The 21,150-nt window shown below is 36.5% G+C and overlaps 1 pseudogene; it reads left to right on the top strand.

The window, feature by feature from the left end:
- Window positions 1-10,766: 10,766 nt before the first annotated feature.
- LOC135633172 (sulfate transporter 3.1-like) lies at window positions 10,767-14,597 on the top strand (annotated as a pseudogene).
- Window positions 14,598-21,150: the final 6,553 nt, after the last annotated feature.

Here is a 21,150-nt window from a genome sequence, read left to right as displayed (position 1 = left end):
ATAGTGTTGGCATATAGTACTGATGGATCAGTCGTATAATTTTCACCATAACACATGCCTCCCCACTTCCCGAATTGAGAAGCATAGTGGAAATTGGTCTGGTATTGAGAGGTGTGAAGTCTCACTAGGAGAGGACATGATTACTTCTTGGCTATCACTTCGTAATCTCTACATGTGGCTGAATGTTGAGTCCTTTCCTCTTTCGTCATTTTCTTATCTACATCCTTTATTTTCTTAGTAATTATTGATTTCATAATGATGTGGCGGTTGGCCTCTTCCAAAAGTTTTAAAAAAATCATCATGAGTTTGAGTGATAACTTTATAGAAAAACTTAAAAAGCTAGAGATCAATGATATACGCATTGATTAGAATAGAGGGGGTTGAGTTAGTGATCAAATGAACCTCATTGTTGAATCTCCTTATATAATTCTCTTACAAATTTCTTTTCCTCCTAATGTGTATGGCCAAAAAAAGAAGTGATGAATTTTTTTTAGAGTTTATAGCCAATAAAACTAAATTCAAACTAATCTATCCAACTGCCCAAAAGAGGAGATTGGCTTAATGAGGAGCTTGATAAACCATTCCTATGCCACTCCCCTAAGAGCCGTAAGGAAACTTCAACATATAAGAGAGTCTATAGTCTCATAGAGGTCAGATTTTCTATGCCACTCCCTTAAACATCATAATATGTTTTAAGGGGTCAGATTTTCTATCATAAATGTCCAATAGAAAGTTTGAAGCCTTGAGGGATCAATTATTTACTTATATTTTTTTTATAAAAGAGATTGTAAGTATGAGTATATCTCTAGCTACTTTCCTTGCTTTATTTCTCTAGGAATATCCTTCAACTATTGATCCATTTTATCAAGATTGTCTTAAATCTTAGTTGGGAGGTTGATCAATTAAGCGATCAACTCATTCAGGAATTTTGGTTTCAACGGAGGAATTAAGTTTTGAGCTAATGGCGAGGAGTGCATCTTTGATGATACTTGGGCCTAAGCCAGGCAAAACTTGACTACTACGTTGGGAATAAGAATTAGTAGTGGAAAAAAAGTCATGATTAGTAGAGCGAATGCAGATGGGGTTTGATGGGCAAGCTGTGGAAAGTAGAGAGACTCTTTTAATTAAATCTGCATTTGTTGGATTAGGGTATGAAAGATTTTCATAGGAATAATCAGGGTTGCAGGAGCTATGGGAGGTGGTTGGATAAAGAATGAGTCTTGGAAAAGCTATCGGAAAAGGTTGGGGTCTGGCATGGGGAGAGAATTCAGATTGACTAACATTCTAGATTGCCCTTGGTTTGAGATCATTAAAACTAGAAGATTCGACAAGAGAGCATTCGGAGCTGTTAGAATTAGTTCATTCAAATTTGAGGGATTAAAATCCTTTGGATTCATCTGAGATGGGCTCATGAGTTTTTCTTAAGACATATAAGTCGGCCCTCCTTTTAGTGTAATTTGTTAGAGTCAATTTTGATTTTTCAAGCTAGAGGTTAACTTAGACTCAACCTAATTCTTCTTTTAGCCTATCTCAAAGTGAAAACTCTCTGAGTCAGACATTTGAACCTCATAAAAATTATGTCATGAGTATTTTTGACAATACCTCTCCGATGCTTAAGTCGATAATCGAGCTGGATAAGTTGGATAAGTCAGATATAGATTGTTATATGTCCCCTAGGCATACTTATGTGATTCTTTTTATAGTGGATACTTGGGGAGCTATTACGTTGCTTGTATGATAACAAAAGCAAAAACTGACCATAACCGCCCTTCATCAATGTCGAGCCATTATATCAATTTGTTATGCTAGTCAAAATCGTCATCAAATAGTGCTAGATCGTTACGCCCATTCATCATTCGATTTGCACGATAATGAGTGTATGAAGATCACTTAAATGACTCTCACATATCAATCAAATTGTTCGACCATGAGGTGTTAAAGATAAAATGGTAGTATTGGCATATAGTGTTGATGGATTTGTCATATCATTTACACCATAATAATATAAAAATATTACATCATAGTGTTTCTAGTATTACTGAAAATACTATAATATAGTATTTTTTATCACATTATAGTATTTTTATATTATCAGAAACATTAAATATAATATAAAAATATTATAACTAGATTGATTTACCTTATGAATCGGTTTATAGGAAAATGGTGGACAAAGGGATAGGTAGCTCACTCTTAAATCAAGAGTATTATAGATATTAAATAAAAAATGATGCTATTAGAAAATTAAAAAAATGGAGACTCGAGAAGAGAGAAACTTTTCCAAAAAATTCAACTATATATATACTATTTTCATATAAAATACTCATATTTTAAGTATTTCCCAAAAGGTATCGCTTTTTTCAAAATAATAGCTTTAAATTAAAAAATCAAAAATATCCGTTAAAAGTTTTTTGCCAAATTTTCTCACCTATTTTTTTATTAATTTTTAATTGTTATGGTATTTTCATTTAGTTTGTTTATAGTGTTTTTAATTGCATTAATAGTATTTTATTAATATGATAAAAATACCATAAACAACATTGAAAAACATTATAGGTGATATCATATGATGCCCATTGATTATCATTACTCATAAATCATTATAATATTATATTTTTAGACTTATAATTAGTTTGATTGAGGTCAAGAGTCTATTTAGATAATTTATTATATTTTTAATAAACTTTATTATGCTTTTATTGTGGTGATCAAAACACTATAATAAGCTAAAAAAAATTGAGAGATAGCTTAGATATTTTTTTAATTAGGAGTCTTATTTAAAAAAAAATAAAATAAAATGTGAGTACTGATTGGAAAAATATCAAAATATGAATATTTTCTTTATATATATATATATATATATATATATATATATATTCTCTCTCCTTTTGAGCAACAAGTTGAAGGATTCTGATCACATATGTGGCTGAATTATATTCTTCAGGGACAAAGTAATCTTGAAAGGTCAGATTATGTTAAGTACGAAGTAGTCTTGGCTTGTCCGCTCAATGTCTTGTTCTCCCCATCACTTACCATCTTCTCACTGATTCCCATGGCCGACACTGTTCATCATGTTATGCGCCCGAGGGACTGCAACAGTGTCACCACCTCTCAATGCGGGACCAGCCATTATACTTCACATCTCTGCCACATATTCCATCAGGCTTCTGCTCAGACGCCAAAGGGAAGCATGTTCGTGTTGCATGCACACGTCTTAAAGCTCACAAAGCTCAATTATATGATCCATTTTCTTCACTTCATTGCCAAGAGCTGACTTTAGATCGTTCATGTACCCAATGGGTGGATGATAGAGAGCATGCCCGCGTAGGCTGTTGGCCCGACGACCGAGCTAGCTCCATTGATCACGGGGTCTTCTCTCCTCCCACTATAGCCACCTCCATTGTTGATGCGCGTGCGTAAAAAAGGTGGCTTGATGTGTGTGTCTCCCTGTAAAGGAGGGGCCTTTGGTGAACCCACAATACGAGTGGAAGTTCCTCACCTCCTCGTGTTCCTTAATTCTCTCAGAACAGTCACAGTGACCGGAATATAGACTGAAGCATCCCATGATTAATCTTGCAGCATAGATTTGTGCTCATGATGGAACAATTAATGTACTTCTCTTTCTAGAGCTATAATTGATGTGAATAGATCAACTGATGAATTGAGTACTCCTCTTGCTTTAAGCTTGTGCAAGCAATTATTGCCCAACTCAGAGGTGGGAAACTATTGTTTAGATACGAATCGAATCCTTATAGGTGGACACGTTTCCCACTAAGGATCATGTCCTTGCTCTCTTAGGGAAAGTGGGAAGTGAGTGTGGAGGGAGAGGTTGAAACTGGCTTCGTTCTACATCTCACTCGTTTCCTGGGGGAGGTTTTACTCAGCTTTTGGTTTATCCAATCATATTAGCAGCTCCATTATTGTGGCTATCACTATAACTTACCCTTGCATGCATATCATGCTATATATATCTCTAAGGAGCCAGAAGCCCAATGTGCTTTCTTTCTTTTTCCATTCACCTTTTGTGATATAGTGGATATGAACAAATCTCATGACCAGTTCAAAAAGCATGTCAAAAAGGAAGAGAAGCACTAATCTACAGTGAAGATAAAACTCGAAAGGTCATATTCATGTTCTTCTGCCACTTGATCAGCAGCTTTGATCTGAGGTAGGCATTATTTTGTTGCATCAAGTGGAGCAGTAATAATTAACCAAGAAGCACTTATCTGAGGCAGCCATCACCTACAATTGTCCCAATGAAGCATGTGTTGCTGCAGCAGTTTGCCAGAGGATGAGAACGAGCAATCCGGCTTTCCGGCAATCCACTTCAAGGGACATATCATAATCACCAAAAACAACCGGTAGGTGCAGTCACAAAAATCTGAATGCATATATTCGAGAGAAAGGTCAAAGAGGACAACTTTACTGAAGAAACTGTCCGTTCCTTTTGGCATGAAGAACAATGTTGTGTCACCCATGGCCAAGATCTCGACACTGATCGAGTCTCTGCATGTTGCCTTTTCACTGCACCCATTATCTTCTCTATCATCTTATTATTGGTTTTTCCTTAAAACTTGGACAAGGGAAAGAGAATAATAGACGGACTTTAAACTATGTTTTGGATTGATGCAATTTAATTTTTAAAACAATGAAAAGATCTATTATATTCTAAATAAATCTTTTCATCCTAATTTATTTATTTAAATCTAAATCTTTATCTTTTATTTTATCTAATCTTAATTATTTAAATTAATCTTAATATACTCCCTTTATTCAAATAGTTGTAACTTAAAGTTATCTTCAAGGTAAAATTTTTCTTTTACTAAAGTTTTTGTGAATATATTGACAAACTCGTCTTCGGTATTGCATCCAATATTTTTTACATCTTTAACTTTTTTTTTGAAATCTTTAGTAATTATTTATCTCTCAAAAGACTCATGAGAGCTATTTTTTTTTAATGTTTGATATTTTTTAACTTATTACCCTTTTGAATGTTTATCATTAGAACTTTCTTCAAAGTTATCATCCTCATTTTTATTACTGCTAATGCTCTCTATTTTGGTAGCGGTAGATAAGAAAAAATCGAAAACTTCTTGTTTCTTTGATTTCTCATTACTTTTATTAGAACTTTCATCAACTTTAGTTTTATTCTAAGACATCATCTTATTAGTTTGAATTTTGAAAAATTCGTCATGTGAGATAGTTTGTATAGACCCATAAAACTTTAGATAATCAAAACTTTTATATTATAATGTCAATTCATTTAACAATAGCATCTAAGTAGAAATCCAAATATAATAAGGGAACATTTTATTTTTTGTCATCCTCATAATTACTATCAATTTTTTAATTTTATTATCATAAATCAAGGATTTTTCATCATTAAAAATAACATAATATCCTTTTCTCATTAATTTCCCTATACTAATGAGATTTTATTTTAAAATAGAAATAAATATTATATCATTGATAATTTTTTTCTAGATTTAGTGTTCCTTTTTCTTCCACTTGAATCTTATTATCATTTCCCATCTGTACTATTAATTTGACTAAATTATCAAGCCTTTGGAATAAACTTCTCCCTCGTCGATTACTGAATCTATTATAAAAAACCAAACATGCTATAAAAAAAAATTTATCCTTTTTTCATCATTATTTTTCTCATAATTTGTTTAATTTCTATTCCAATAATTTTTTCCAAAATGACCATTTTTTTTTCAATAAGATTATAGAGGAACATTTTGGATATTTATTTTTATACTAGTAATCTTTTTCAATATGTCTAATTATTTTTGCAACAAAAACATCGACAGGTTTCTTTGTTACCTTCGTTCAAGTTCCTCTAACCTTTATTTGATTAATCATGATCTTTAATCTCTCCCTTAAGATATGGCTTCTAAATTTTTAATTTTAGTCTTTCTGAATTTTTATTTTTAGTCTTTCTAATCTATCTTCGTTAAAGAGCATGAAGTTATATATAAATATCTATTTATTTTTTGTTTCTAAACTAAAAGGGAACCTATTAATTCATCGATAGATAATGTACTTGTATTTTTAGCTTCTTCTATAGAGGTACAAATCATATCAAAATTTAAAGATAAACTATCACATCCCGGATTTATAAAAAGAATAATAAATTAATATTTTATTATTCATAATTTACATAATAAACTTCTTATTTTTTTATTTTTGAATTGAAATCATTATCTTTATAATAATAAATATTCTATTAACTAGAAAATGATCATATTTTCTTAGTAGGGTCACAAGTTTCTTCCACCCAAGCTTCAGATATATTACACAATAGTAGATTACTCTGAAAATAGATATAAGATAAAAACATATCAGCAACCACACATGTTGGTAGGAACCTCAGAAAAATCATAAAAATAATCTTCAATATTCATAAAATATAAACAAATATCAATAATTTAATAAGAAAATATATCGATTTATCATAAAACTTATGCACAAGAAAGACGATGATAATTTCTTCTATAATAAACAAAATCATACAACAGTCACATGCAACACATACATAATAACCATATAACAAAGACGTACATCACACCCGATGGTGCACTCTTCCAATAGTGGATGAAGAGGCATACTCCACGGGATGGATTCCTCTCAACAATGGATGGAGATAATCCATATCGTACTCCCAACAGCAGATAGAGTGGTATCCCTCACCTGCCCAAGTGGGGACACGTTCCTCCCAACAGCGGATGGAGGAATCATCTAACCATCATGTCTGATAGCCCGCTAATCCCCCGAAAGGAATCACTATACCTACCCTCGACAAGAATACATAAACATCGATGATCATTCATTTATACTCATCTATTCACTCACACATACAACAAAAAATTAATATGATTAAATATTATGAGAGACAGTACTTAATGTAAATATGCTAAACTATGTTCATTGGTGGCTCCGCACTATGATGGGGTCGTAGCTCCTTTCACTGGTTGCTCTCCCAATATGAACTTCTAGTCTAGTCACATCTACTATATGATACTAATCATATCAATATCATAAACATAAGAAAATATAAAACCTCTAGTCATTTTCAAATGACATCTTCAAATAAAACCTTTAAATTCATCAAATCATAAAGGCATGAAACATCAATCTCTCAATAGTCCTCAATCAACCAAAACTCTAATTTGAATAGCTCAATTGACTTAAACCAAACTCAATTCAATTATGATCTAACCAAAACAACCTTAAATCCTTATAAAACTGGTCTAGAATCACCCTAGACTGGTCTAATTTAGATTTGATTGATCTCGATTATCTCAAATAGGTTTGAACTAGTCAAGTTAGTTTGGAATCACCCTAAACCGACTTTAACTAATTAAACATATCTGATTTAGTCAATTAATGAGCTTAAACCAATAGGGAGGAAATTGGACTATGTCGTATAGTGTTAACCCAGACCGAACCAACCCACCTGAGTCTTGAATGGGTCACATACACTGCATATACTTGTTCCAAGTACTAGGTTGAGTTAAGGTACGACGAGCTATATAAAAGGAGTGACGATATGTCTAATGCAAATCGCATAGCTAAGTAGGCTTAACTTCATGGACTAGGCTAAGCCTCACTTATAAGTTGGGCTAAGCCTTACCATTGAACTAGGTCATGTTTGGCTCGCGAGTTGGTCCTAGACACATGAGTTGGGGTCGTATCTAATCACATGAATTGGGTTGTACTTAGCCGCATGAGTTGGCACATGCCTGGCCACATAGATTGGATCGTACCTAGCCACATGAGTTGGCCCATGCCTAACCACATGGGCTGAGTCATACATGGTCACATGGATTAGATCGTACCTAGCCATATGGGTTGAGTCATGCCTGACCATATGGGTTGGGTCATACCTTACCATATGAGCTGGCTCATATCCGATCACATAGGTTGGGTTATGCCAAGTCACATGGGCTAGGTTGTACTTGGTCATATGAGTTAGGCCGTACATGACCACATGGGCTGAGTCGATCCGGTCTGATAGATCAACTTGACTTAAGTCAGATCCCAATTAGACTCATCTTATCAAATTAGATTTTAATATTTAAAATTATTAAAGAATAACTCAAATACATTAATAAAAACTTTAAATTCATTATCTTAAATTTAAATCTAATTAATTATAAAAATTCACATATAATTTTTGAAACATAGATATATCTAATTAAATAAATTAGAACTATTATGTTAATTTAAAAATAAAAATTAAATCAATATTAAATTTCACTTAAGCTTAAGAGATCAATATAAATCAAATAATTATTCTAACATCATAAAATAATTATCATTATTTACTAATCATGAATTTCGAAATTAAAACATCATTATACATAAAAAATTATAATAATCTCAACATCAAGATTTCAAAATATAAATCAAAGCTAATTAAAAAAGAAAAGATCCTACCTCTCTTTAATTATATCTTCCTCAATATCATCTCCTCGGGAAGTTCTCTCCTCAATCCTCCCATTGTTAGACTTGGTAAAAAATTATGGAAAAGTAGTCCTTTTATGTAGGAGAAGATGAAATCTCCCCGAAAGATAAGTAATAATTTAATTTTTATTTTTAATTTATTTTTCTTTTACTTTCACACATAAAGAAAGTAATATAATATTCATTTCTTATAGTTCACACACAAAAATGAAATGTAAACTATTTCTTTCCTAAATATCAAATCACTCATTAGGAAATAAATTAATTAATAATTTAATTGGTCAGTAGAATTCCTAACTTATCCATATGATTAAGGAAACTAAATTAAATTATTTTCTTAACTATAGTACATAGATATACAAGTTAATAATAAAGCAATACATTATTTATAGTAATTAATTTATAGTAATTAATAATAAAGCAATACATTGGTGATTACATAAACTTTGTAAAACCTTTTCTACTACAGTTTGATCTTTTATGTTTTCATTATAAGATCTCGTTTGATTCATAATTGATGATATTTTTTAGAAGAAATTAATGATAAATTTAGAATCTTTTATCATAAGAGTTTGGAATTCAAGAATTTGAAGCCTTGAAATTTTTACTTTGTTTGTGCCTCTAAAGACACTTTTTAATATTTTATAAACTTTTGTTGATGTTGATGCCATTATGATTTGGGGAAATAGAGGCTTATCTATTGCTTATTGTAGCATGTAGAGGGCTCTTACTTCTTTCTTTCTATATATGAATTTGATCATTAGTAATATTAGGATCTTATAAATCATACTTAACCAAATCATCTTCTACTAAATTCATAATCCTTATAAAATAAATAAAATTTTTATATTAAAAACCTAAAATTGATAATTATCGCCTTTGAAGATATGAAGAAGTTGATTAGAAATACATACTCCACTATAATCTTCCTTGTTTTTGTTTTTTGATCTACTAGTCTTCCCTTATTTTTTAATCAATGTACTCATATTGATATTTTTCAAATCAGGCTCAAATATCACATTATTAGGAATACTTTCGCTTTGAATTGACCAAGAACTCTTATTTATATTGACTAAAAGATAAAGTAATTTTTTTAAAATAATAAAAAATCTATCATATCTCAAATAAAATTTTTCATCTTAATCTATTTATTTAAATCTAAATCTAAATCTTTTATTTTATCTAATCTTAACTATTTGAATTGGTCTTGTATACCTTTTTCACTTTCTTCATCACAACCTTTTAGAATCTTGTGCTAGAGGTTTATCAAAGAAAGCTGCTTAGCGAACTCATTGAAATCGAGGATTATAACCACGCATTCACGTACAACTCTTATCACTGTGCTTGTCGTCTATCCAACTATGAAGTCAAAAGACGCATAAAACTAAACCCTTGTCGAATCCTTCTATGTTGTTTGAATCATTGCCCGAAAGCAGTAATCCATGATACAAAAGATGATCTAAATCCCAACTTAGATGTCTTAATTAATCTTGCGTGATCTGTAAAGCAGTGTTCTGGATATCTCTTACAGTATAAAATGGCTAAATAGCAGGTCAAAAGTCAAGAATTAGGTAGCCAATAACCAAAAATTTACAGATTCCAAAACTATTTTTATCAGATCCTTTCAATATAAAGATAATGCAAGTAATTGAATAGGGACTTCGACCTACCACCTATGAGAATTGCATATATTCATCCTTTCTAAAATTTCTTTGAAGGAATCGTTTGACATTATTTTTTTCATTTTAAAATATAATTTGAAAACCCCTTTAAATGAAGTGTTTTAGTAAATGTCACATTTTAATTATCTATATATAATAAATTTAACCACTTTTATTAAGCATTTAATTATCAGAGGTAGGCAAGTCCACGTGCAATTTGAGATATCACTAATCTTGTTCTTGAAATCTACCTAAAGCACAAAGCGCATAAATTGGATTACGTCCGACTTTGCATCTCCGGTTGACGCGGAGTCAAAATTGTTGACTCTCACAGAACAGTCAACGTCAGTGGGGCGTGTGACAACCGCCGTCGCGTCACCTTCCCACGCGTTGTCAGCCCACGGGAGCTTCGGCACTTCCGTTAATGAGAGAAGCTGTGATGCGTGGGTCCGCGATCCCGTACCGAGCCATCAGAAGCAACCACGTAGCTTAACTGCGTGGGTCTCACCGTAGCACACAGGAGGCAAAGCGTTAGGCCTCCTGTGTGCTACGTGGTCCTTCAACCACCTGCGGGCCCACACCCCACGACTCTTTCCCTCTAAATAGCTGCCCATCCTTCCCCTCGCTCATCGGCGCTCGATCTTCTCTTCCATCTCCTTGCAATGGTGACGGTGGAGAACTCCGATGCCGTGTTCCCCGCCGGGACCGTCGAAGGGGTAGAGTTCGCGCGGCGCGTTCCACTCCCACCCCCTCGGCCATTCCTAGACACCTTGAGGGCCAACCTCAAGGAGACTCTCTTCCCCGATGATCCCTTCCAGCAATTCAAGAACGAGACGGGGTCAAGAAGGTTCCTAGTGGGATTGAAGTACTTCTTCCCGGTCTTCCAATGGGCTCCGAGATATAACCTTAGTCTCTTAAGGTCGGACCTCGTTGCGGGGTTTACGATCGCCAGCCTTGCCATACCCCAAGGGATTAGCTACGCCAAGCTCGCCAACCTGCCGCCAGTCCTAGGCCTATGTGCGTATATCTTGGTTTGGATTGAAGCTGTTGTGCGATTGACGTAAGACTCGATCATGTATGCTTGCTGTTGTTGTGCATGCAGATTCGAGCTTTGTGCCGCCGATGGTGTACGCAGTGATGGGGAGCTCGAAGGATCTCGCAGTGGGGACTGTGGCGGTGCCATCGCTGTTGATTGCGTCGATGCTGGGAAAGGACGTGCCGCCGTCGCAGAACCCGACACTGTACGTGCACTTGGTCTTCACCGCGACGTTCTTTGCTGGGGTGTTTCAAGCGTCCTTGGGGCTGCTAAGGTACATGGATTCATTTCATCTTTATGTTTTGATGTCTTTTCCTGGCATGAAGTGATCTGAAAACCAAGCCATGTTATGGATGCATGAAGAGCTCGATCGGGGGTACAGAACTAAACAGCTGCATGAAGAATTTTATGTTCTCTTTTTTCTCTCTTTTTTGCGTCTTGAAGAAAGAAGAGTTCTATATTGCTATCATGAATACGAAGATACAGACCTGAAAGGAACAGATCAGTATGCTAGTGTCGAAGTGCTTTTACATTTGTCAAAAGGAAAAAGAGTTCATGGAGGATTAATTGGAGAGACAGAAGATGTTGTCGTGGAGACCTCACAGACTAAACTGTTTCTGGAGAGGAGGTGACCACTGAGGAAGTACTTAGACACGCACACATACATACCATTCTTTTCTTTATTTTATCTCTTTAATAGTCTTTCATTTGGCTTCAATAACTTTAATCTCATCAACTTCAGGCTGGGTTTCATAGTTGACTTCTTGTCGCATGCGACCATCGTGGGATTCATGGGGGGAGCTGCCACAGTGGTGTGCCTTCAACAGCTGAAGGGGATGCTGGGCCTCCAACACTTCACCACAGCTACTGACCTTATCTCGGTGATGGAATCTGTTTTCACACAAACCCATCAGGTTCTTGATCACCTCTCTTCCTAGTGACACTGATCAATTCCAACTAAGTACAGTTCATCCGACTTTTACCGGCACATGTTTTTCTTATAACAAAGAATCTCATTTTTGTCATGCCACCACTTCAGTCTCGTGCATATTTGACCTTTGAGATTAATGGAAATCCTGCATGTCACAAGGTCTCCGACGAATGGTGATGGTTGTGGTTCCTTTTTCTTGCAGTGGAGATGGGAAAGTGTGGTTCTCGGCAGCTGCTTCCTGTTCTTCCTCCTCCTCACACGCTTTTTAGTAAGGAGTCACTCTCACATGACTGTTGACTTGCTCTCATCATTCAATGAATAGAACAAAGCTATGATGACATTATCATTCGTCCTTCCTTCCAAATCATCGGTAATATTATACTTCTATTTCTTTGTTTAACTGTTCAAATATTTTTGCTGTGATCAGAGCAAAAAAGGCCCCAAATTCTTCTGGATCTCCGCAGCAGCTCCATTGACATCGGTGATACTGGGGAGCCTCGTGGTGTACCTCACCCATGCAGAAAACCACGGTGTGCAAGTGGTGAGTTCTCAGTCCCTCTCCTCGAAACGACAGCCACTAGATATAGATCATCCTGAACTCAATCTGGGTTGTCATCTTGAAGATTGGCTACTTGAAGAAGGGTCTGAATCCACCATCACTGAGCAATCTGGTTCTCTCAGCACCGCACATGATGGTGGCACTCAAGACTGGCATCATCACCGGGATCATCGCCCTTGCGGTATATACTTCCTCATGATGTAACATACCATCAAATTTGGTGGAGAAAAATGACTTTGATGTGCACTGCAGGAGGGGATCGCTGTGGGGAGGAGTTTTGCCATGTTCAAGAACTACCATATAGATGGCAACAAAGAGATGATCGCCTTTGGGACGATGAACATCGCCGGATCTTTGACATCCTGCTACCTGACCACCGGTGCGTTTCTCTGCAGGCATTCAAGTTTTCTAGCTAGCTACTGTTTAGGAGTTGTGATCCCAATGCTTTGTACGATCAGGGCCGTTCTCGAGGTCGGCGGGAACTACAACGCCGGCTGCAAGACGGCGCTCTCCAACGTGGTGATGGCGGTGACGGTGATGGTCACTTTGCTGTTCTTGACGCCCTTGTTCCACTACACTCCTCTGGTGGTGCTCTCCGCCATCATCATATCTGCCATCGCCGGCCTTATCGACTACGAGGCGGCGCTGCACCTGTGGCAGGTCGACAAGATCGACTTCTGCGTCTGCATGGGTGCATACTTGGGCGTCGTCTTCGGCAGCATCGAGATCGGGCTTGTCATTGCCGTACGTTCTGCGTCACAATCTATATTGAGACATCAGGACAAGCATAAGCTAACTGCATTAGACGCTGTTGCAGGTGGCGGTCTCCATGCTTAGGATTCTACTCTTTGTGGCGCGGCCGAGGACCACCGTCCTCGGAAACATCCCCAACTCGTCGACCTACCGGCGCATGGATCAGTATTCGGCGGCGCAGAGCGTTCCCGGAGTGCTCATTATCCGAATCGACGCTCCGATCTACTTTGCCAATGTGAGCTACTTGAGAGAGAGGTAAGGCATGCATAAATCTCATGTCCTGTAGTGATTGAATTATCTGATGGATATGGTTTTCATTGATTAGGATAACAAGGTGGATCAACGAAGAGGAGGACATGCTAAAATCCAAGGCAGAGACCAGCTTACATTACGTGATACTAGATATGGGAGGCAAGTGTTTCCTCTTCTTCTCGCTTTCCTGAGATTCGTGATGAATCGATCCAGTTTTGCTTGACATGTCACGACACTCCTCATCTGCGGCAGCTGTGGGTAGCATCGACTCAAGTGGGACTGGCATGCTGAAGGAGGTCAAGGAGAGTTTGGGCAGAAGGGGCCTTCAGGTACTGAGCTCTCTGGTGGCTCGATCAAGCAGGATGCTTAATCCTGATGCATTTATGTGACCCGGATTTCACCTTGATGCTTTGATGATTATCCATCAGCTGGTGCTGGCAAACCCTGGAAGCGAGGCGATGAAGAAGATGGATAAGTCGAAGGTGCTCGAAACCGTCGGTCAAGAGTGGATCTTCCTCACCGTGGGCGAGGCAGCTGCTGCGTGCAACTTTATGCTCTGCACATGCAAGTCCGGCATGGTCGATGAGGCAGAGCGCGAAAACATCGTCTGAGAGCGTGGATGGAGTATATATATATATATATATATATATATATATATATATATATATATATATATATATATTTGTGTGTGTGTGTGTGTATGGAAACCAAAATTGAAGTGATGGTTTCGTGCGCCAAAAAGAGGCAAAATGTTGGCAAGAACACGAAGCTCTGTTTACTCCTGCTTTCTTGTTCATGCTTTATGTTTTCGGAGGAACATTACTGAATTATCACTGAATTATCTTGAATTGTATCAGAAATGTTGTCTGTCAATCTCCTTGGGCCTCATTTTCTAATGGAAGAAGACTCCTGCCACCACAAGGAGATTTTATGAGATAGCAGCTAAGATTTCGAAATTTCACTGCTCTATTAAGAAAAATCTTATTCTGTATAAATGGGAAGCATATATCAAACACAAAAAATATCTTCTTCATGTTTCGTTCTTTCATGGGATCATAGCCTCTCTTGCCTTAGCAAGATTTCCTCTTCCTTCCTTTCTATCCTCGCTATCTAGTGACAACGATTACTTTGATCTCCTCGACGACAACAACTTTGATCCCGGTGGTCCATCTTCAGTATATGCACCCTTGTTCTCTATTACACGACACACTCCCATCTTCCCTGCGTTTCGTGCTCATCGTCGATCTCTTGCTCATTCTCCTCCATATTTCAACGACCCATAGTGTCTCTCGTTGGGACGATGATCTCAATCACCTCTCGCCCATGACACTCGTTGCATGCTGCTAAAGAGTGAACCCTATTAGGAATAAGTTGACACTAAGAGGGGGGGGTGAGGGGGGGGGGGAGGTGTGTGAATTAGTACAGTGGTAAAAACTTCGATTCAAAAATCTTTTGTTTCGATTAAACCCGTTTCAGAAAGATCTTAATTTAAAAGCGCAGGGGAGCATAGTGAAAGCAATAAGAAGGTAAAACAATTTATAGTAAAAGTAAATTGCTCAAAAGAAAATATAAACCGATTTTATAGTGGTTCGATCGTTGTAATCTACATCCACTCCCGATTCCTCTTCACTCGAGGCCATCGGCTTCCACTACCGATCTTCCTTCAATGGGCAAAGACCAATTACTCTTTTACACCCTTCTTCTCCTTTTCACAGGGTTAGGAGATAACCTTTTACAAGTGCTCACTCCTCTCTAAACAGAATTCTAAACTTAGAATTAGAGGAGGGGATCTCTCAAGTGATTACTACAACGTTTTTCCACTTTTAAATTCTCTGTGCTTGTGTTTGTTAACCAAGGATGAGAGATATATTTATAAGCTTTAAGTAGATTCAAACTTAGAGCCTAAAAATATCTCATCCTTGGTTTTCGAGGTACTGGCGGTACCATCGCCAGTGCTAGGCGGTACCACCGCTTACAGCACTAACATTGGGCGGTACCACCGCTTGACACCCTAGGTGGTACCACTGCCTGACAGTCTCTCGGAGATTGTGTCTGGACGGTACTACCACCTAGACTAGTGGTACCACCGCTTGACACAGTCTCAAAGACTGTGCCACGACGATGCCATTTGTTGGGTCACTATTTGGGCCTTTCACTTGGCCCAACACAGCACAAACTTGGGCCTAATTGACCCCTAATTGAGTTGGCTCAATTTCAACCCAATTATGTGCTAACTACGAATTTTAAGATATTCACTAAGCTAAATAAGTCCGTAAGTCTAGGTTTCTTCCGGCGAGCTTCCAACAATCTTCCGGTGAACTTTCGACGATCTCTCGGTAATGTTCCAACGGACTCCCGGCAAGCTCTTGGACTTCATTATGATTTTCTTAGCGAGTTCTGATGAGCTTCTTTGGCAAGCTCCTGGACTTCTCGATCAATTCCGGTAGAACTTCCGACGAACGTCCAGACTTCCGACGAACTCTCGAACTCCCAATGAAATTTCGTTCTTGACTTTGGGACTTCATTTTGCTTTATGCCTTGATCGCTATCATAGTTAATCCCGCACACTTGATACCTACTTCAATCTAGATAATTATTATAAAGCTAATCAAATATTGTCCGGTATGTCATTGGTTCATCGACGCTTCATTCGAATCTTCGGCGCATCGTCCTCTCTTATGGCCTATTGCCCAATTGGCTAATTGACCTCTGCAACTCCGATTTCCTTAGCACAATTTTCGCTCTTCTTAGCCCGATGCCCGAACCTATGGCCCGAAGCCTTTTATCGATACGTCGATCGATCCTTCGGTTTGATGTCTAATCTTCTGACAGGTTTCTCTCCGTTCCAATATGATTTTTCCTACTTTAATTGTCTCACTCTGATCGAAGCTTCCTGTGTCACTCAAAATACAGATTAAATTACAATCACTCTCAATTGGTTTCATCATCAAAATTTAAGATTCAACAATCTCTCCCTTTTTATGATGACAACCAATTGATAACAGAGTTAACCTTAACTCTCCCTATCAATATGACATATTGATAGAACATTGAATTCAAGTTGAATTCAAGTTAAAGCAAATTTTAATCATGAATATTTACAACACGTCATCATAAAATCATACATAATCAAAATTTCAATACATCATTCCATGCATAATCATTATTATAACTTCTCCCCCTTTGTCATCAACAAAAAGGAGAAATGCATTTAGCAAGTTTCAAATCTTAAGTTTTATCATCATGTAAGCTAGCAATAATTTTGAGTTTTGTAAGTTTGTAAATTTTGCTAGATGTGTAAGTTAGCATGTTTTGCTTCTTGAGATAGGCAAGATAGCACTTTTGCTTCTCTTGAGATTGCAAGCTAGCAATTCTTGGTGATGTTCAAGATAGTAAGTTCTACATCATGCAAGCTAGTGAATTTTACATTTTAGAACATGCAAGCTGGCAATTTTGAGATATTCAAGAAAACAACTTTTGTTTCTTGAAATATGCAAGTTAGTAATCTTTGCTTCTCTTTTGAGATGAGCAAGCTACCATGTTTTGCTCTCTTTGCAATGTGCAAGCTAACAAGTTTTAGCTTCTTCTTGTATATATCATCATGCAAGTTAGCAAATTTTATCTCCCCCTTTGTCATTAACAAAAAGAAGGGAAGAATATAATTTTGTAATTCCTTTTCCCTTTACAATAATTTTCAAAGCATGACAAAGATAAATAACAAATTTACATTAATATTCCAATCATAAAAAATGAAAGATTAAGTCATGATTTTTGACATATATCTTCTTTTATATATAGAAGGAATGATAGGGAAATGATTTTGATTCAAAAAGAAGATTCAAGTCTAAAAGTCGAGAAATCAAGATCATGATCCAAAAAATGTATACGAAAAATTTATATATTTGGGAGATCTAATATGTCTAAGTTTATCATTCAAGCTAGCAAATTTGGTTCTCTTGAGATACTAGCTATTTTCTTTCCCTCTTTGGTCATATTATAAACAAGAAAGAAGAAGGGAAGAATATAATAGTGTAAATGTTCAAGTTATCACAAAAAAATTAAATTGGTAACGAGAAATACAAAGGAATATTAATAAATCATGACATGAAAGATATTAATATCAAATCATGAATGCCACAAGATATGATTTATTTCAACAAATCTCTTCTTTTATAAATAGCAAAAAGAAACATAGGAGATCAATTGATATAATATCTTGATTCATGCAAAAGAAATCTCAAGTTATAAATCTCGAAAAATCAAGATAAAGCTCATTCATATTCAAATCATCAAATCAAAATTATTTTTAAGAGATTCATAAAAAAGACAGAGATAGATTCATTAATCTCTCCTTTTTGAAAAATCGATAAAGTAGAGAAATTTTTTTTTTCAAGGAGAAAGCTTTCCTTTTTTAGTATTTCAATTCATATAATTGATTTCATATAAGCATACCCCAAATTTTTATACCAAATAAAAATAAGAATCAACGTTTAAAACTAAAAAAGAACTTTCAATCAATAGTCCATAAATCACAAGATTCATCGTGCATAATTTTAAAATATAAACTCATTAAGTATAATCATTATGCATTATTACTTTGGGCATGCTACCAAAACATGGTTTTACTTTTTCAAGGTATAACATGCATAATTTCAAACTATAAACTCATTAAGCATGATATCAAACATCTTAACATTTTCATTAAAACATCAGTTTCATTGAACATAAGGCATCTTTAATTAAAATCAAAAAGCAATATGGAAATCAACATAATACACATTATTACTTCTTAAAAACATACATAAGATTAATCTTATTAGATATGCAAGTATTATTACAAAACGTACAATTGTCATGATCAAAATAATATATATGTATTATATTTAAAACTAATCATGAAAAGCACTAAGTAATTTCATGGTAAGGAAAAAAAGATTCGATTGAGTCGCTTATCTCGTTGACGAAAGCTGTCAAAGTGCAGTTCACCACCTTGCCCTTATTGGTTTGCTCATCGTCTTCCGATGAACTTGATTCGTCCCACGCCGCATTGAATGTTTTCATGAACGTTTTAAATTTTATAGTGAGAATTTCAAAGTCATCATCATCATCACTTGAGTTATCACTCAAGTGGTATTCTAGTGTTCGAAGTGCCAAATCCTTCCTGTACTTTAGAATATTGTTCTCATGTTCATTTTGTTTTATATAAGTCATTTCATAAGTCATCAAAGACCCAATAAGTTCTTCAATCGGAATATAGTTCAAGTCCTTTGATTCTTATATTGCCGTTACTTTCGAATCCCAATTTTTAGAAAGTGATCGTAAAACTTTATTCATAAATTCAAGATTTGAAAAATTTTTACCAAGAGTTTTTAGACTATTGATGACATCAATAAAATGGGTGTACATGTCTCCAATAGTCTCGCTTGATTCCATATGAAATAATTCAAAATCATATATCAAAATATTTATTTGAGTCTTTAACTCATACTAGTGCCTTCGTATGTAATTTCGAGTGTGTGCCATACTGAATCTCAGATTTTGATGATGAAACTAATTGATTGTGTTTAGATGTTTAACTACATTTTGTGTGATGCAGGTCCACTCGATCAGGATTAGACAGTTGACACAGGAGGAATTGACATAGCGCCAGAGGAGATCATGTCAGGATATTGGACGGTAGAAGGCTTCGGACGTCGGGCATCGGGCCAAGGAGAGCGAAATTGCGCCAAGGATATCGGGATTGCGGAGGTCAACTGTCGATTGGGCAACAAGCCGCAAGAGAGGATAATGCGCTAAAGAATCGAATGAAACGCCAACCAATGACGTGCCGGGCAACATAATGTCAATTCGCGTTGTAATAATTGTCTAGATCGGAGTAGAGTTTTGGCTTGTGTGTGCAGGATTAACTATGATAACGATGAAGATATAAAGCGAAACAAAGTGTCAAAGTCAAGTGCGAAGGATTTGTTGCAAGTTCGAGAGTTCGACGGAAGTCCGAAGGTTCATCGGGAATGCTGCTGGAACTAGCCGAGAATGAGTAGGGAGCTTACCGAAGGGTTTTTCGGAAGCTCGCCGGAAGGTTCGTTGGAAGTTCGCGAAGCTCGCTGAGAAAGGTCGGAGCTTGCCAAAGAAGCTCGTTGGAACTCACCAAGATCAAATCGTGAAGTCTAGGAGCTTGCCAGGAGTCCGCAGAATGTTTTCCGAGAGTTTTTCGGAAAACCGCCGGAAGTTCGCTGGAAGCTCACTGGAAGAAGTCTTGACTTACGGACTTTGTAATAGCTTAGGAAATGTCTTTAAATTCATAGTTAGCACATTAATTAGGGTTAGGATTAGGTGTTAATCCTATAACCCAAAGTAGGGGCCAATTGGGCTCGAGTTCGGACTGGTTTGAGCCAAGTTTAGAGCCTAACCAGTGAGCTGAAATAGTGTAGGCTATGGCACCGCCAGATTAGGCGATGACATCGCCCAGAACTCGAGATCTGAGCGGTGGCACTGCCCAGCACCCGAGAGGTCCGGCGGTGGCACCGCCAGCCTCGGAAACCTAAGAGAATTCAAAATTTGGAGCCCAAATTTGAATCCTCTTGGGGCCTATAAATACCTCTCAATTCTCAGCTGAGATTACAACCTTTGAGAAAGCAATAGATTGAGATAAAAGTCTTAGAGAAGTCTTTAACAAGTCTTGTTTTCAATTGCTTAAGTGTTCACCTCCTTCTTTCTCTTCAAAAATTTGTAAGAGTGTGAACCACTTGTAAAAGGTTGTAAGAGGGATATTTGTCCTTCCCCTTCAAAGAGATTTGTTAGTGGAAGTTGGGAGCCTCATTGAAGAAGGCTTCGCAAGTGGATGTAGGTCATTTGACCGAACCACTTTAAATTGGCGTGTTAATTGAATGTGTGAGTACTTATCTTTCTGCAATCATTTTCTACTCAACAGCAAGTTTTCATTTTTCACTTTACTCAAGTTACTATCAAAACGAAATCTCCTTACATTTTACGAAATTATTTTCGAACTTAGAAGTTTTAATCCGCTGCACTAATTCACCCCCTCTCTTAGTGTTGCTCCGATCCTAACAATTGGTATCAGAGCCACGGTTTTCTACTTTGGTTTAACACCCAAATAGAAATGGCTCTTTACAGCTTTCAAGAGGGTCACTCTCTCATTCGTCCTCCCTTTTTCAATGGGACGGACTACACTTATTGGAAAACTCGAATGAGAGTTTTCTTACTTTCTTTGGATTTGAATTTATGACACATAGTCGAAAATGGATTTGAAATGTCTTCTCTTCCAATGAACCTTTGGAATGATTTGGAGAAGAAGATGTTTTCTCTAAATGCAAAGGCTATGAATGCCTTATATTGTGCACTTGACAAAAATAAATTTAATCGCGTTTCGATGTGACTCGGCTTTTGATATTTGGAGAACTCTAGAGGTCACTCATGAAGGCACTAGCCGAGTGAAAGAGTCCAAAATCAATATTTTTGTGCATTCTTA

This window comes from Musa acuminata, chromosome BXJ3-3, assembly GCF_036884655.1.
Source record: "Musa acuminata AAA Group cultivar baxijiao chromosome BXJ3-3, Cavendish_Baxijiao_AAA, whole genome shotgun sequence".
In the NCBI taxonomy this organism is placed as follows: Eukaryota; Viridiplantae; Streptophyta; class Magnoliopsida; order Zingiberales; family Musaceae; genus Musa; species Musa acuminata.
This window is presented reverse-complemented; position numbering and strand designations above follow the sequence as displayed.